Source organism: Elephantulus edwardii, unplaced genomic scaffold (genome assembly GCF_000299155.1).
Source record: "Elephantulus edwardii isolate Elephantulus edwardi_28Jun2011 unplaced genomic scaffold, EleEdw1.0 scaffold00017, whole genome shotgun sequence".
NCBI lineage: Eukaryota > Metazoa > Chordata > Mammalia > Macroscelidea > Macroscelididae > Elephantulus > Elephantulus edwardii.
This window is the reverse complement of record NW_006399767.1, coordinates 25,693,382-25,695,464: the sequence shown is the minus strand read 5'-3', so window position 1 is coordinate 25,695,464 and position 2,083 is coordinate 25,693,382.

The following is a 2,083-nucleotide window of genomic DNA, read 5'->3' as shown; positions in this document are numbered from 1 at the left end:
ACAAAGGGATGAAGTTCCTAAGTAAAAGAGCTGAACAGATTTCAAAGGACAGCTCAAGAAGACAAAGCAAATTACTATAACAGAATATGCAAGGAACTGGAGCTAGAGAATAAAATAGGACACACTCAGCATTTCTCAGACTCAAAGAACTGAAAAACAAATCCAAGCCTCAAGTTGTAATACTGAGAAAAGCAATGAGCATCATCTTGAATGATCTACGAAGCATCAAAAGAAGATGGAAGTAAACACACAGAATCACTCTACCAAAAAAAATGACTGATACTGGAAAAGTTCAGGCAATACCATATGAATAAGAGTCAATGGCAATAAAGAAGTCCAAGCTGCATTGAAGAAACTGGCAAAAAAGAAGGCTCCAGGAACTGATGGAATATCAATTGACATGTTTTAAATAATGAATGCAGCCCTGGATGTGCTCACCAGTCTATACCAGGAAATTTGGAAGACAGCTGCTTGGTCAATTGACTGGAAAAGATCCATATTTATTCCCATTCTCCAAAAATGTGATTCAACAGAATGTGGAAATTATTAAACAATAGTATTAATATCGCATGTAAGCAGAATATTGCTGAAGATCATCCAAAACCAGCTAGAACAGTACATTGTCAGAGAACATCTAGAAGTTCAAACTGGGTTTAGAAAAGGCCTTGACACCAGGGATATCATTGCTGGTGTTGAATGGATCCTGGCTGAAAGCAAAGAATACCAGACAAATGTCTATTTGTACTGTACTGACTATGCAAAGGCTTTGACTGTGTAGATCATAATAAACTTTGGCTAACTTTAAGAAAAATCACAATCCCATAACAATTATGTTCATAAGAAAACTACACCTAGACCAAGAAGCAGTTGGGAGCAGAATGGAGCAAGCGAACACTGCACGTTTTAAAATCAGGAAGTGTCCATCAGAGTTATATCCTTTCTCCATAGTTATTCAATCTATATGTTGAGTAAATCATTCGAAAAGCTGGATTCTATGACGAAAAATGCAGAATCAGAATATAGAGGAAGACTCTTCAAACAACCTATGTTATGCAGATGATGAAACCTTGCTTGCTGAAAGTGAAGAGGACTTGAAATACGTCCTACAGAAGATCAAGAACTACAGTCTTCAATATGGATTGAATCTTAATATGAAAAAGACAAAAATCATGGTAAGTGGAGAAAAAATTGAAATTGTCAATGTCTTAATCTTACTTGGACTCACAATCAACACCCTTGGTACCAGCAGTCAGGAGATCAGGAGATATATTGCACTGGGAAAGTCTTCAGTTAAGAACCTCTCCAAATTACTCAGGAGCAATGCTGTCAATTTGAAAACTAAGGTACACCTAAATCAGACTGTGATCTTCACTTGCTATGCATCTAAGAGCTGGACAATAAGTAAGGATGACAGAAGAAGAACTGATTCTTTTGAGTTGGGATGTTAGAGAATAGTATTCAATATCCAATGGACTGCCAAAAGCACATACATATATATCTTGGAGAAGCGGTGGCCAGAGTGCTCCTTGGAGTCAAGGATGGCAAAGCTTCAATACATACTTTGGGCACATTGCTAGCAGAGGCTAGTCCTTGTAAAGGTACATCATGCCGGGAAAGGTGGAAGGTCAAGGAAGGAAAAGGAGACCTTTGACACAGTGACAGCAGCAATGGACCAAAATATGTCAGAAATTATAAGGATGGAATAAAATTAAGATATGTTGTTCATAAATAAAACAAGATCAACAATTCCAAAGAAAATGGCTGTAGGATATGAAAAGAGCGAAAGAAAGAAAGAGAGAGAGAGAGAGAGAGAGAGAAAGGAGCTCCCCAAGACAGAAGCAAGTAGTTTATAGATACAGGGCAAGATACTTAAACTCATTAATTTTGTTGTTGTTTATTGTTATGTGCCATCGAGTCATTTGCGACTCATAGCGACCCGATGTACAAGAGCTCTAAACTCTGTTCTATCCTGTGCCAAACTAGCCATCTCAAGCACACCTATTCCCACCACTCCAGTCACAAAATCGATCCATCTCATCGAAGGTCTTCCTCTCTTTCGCCGCCCCTCCACTCTGCCAAACAC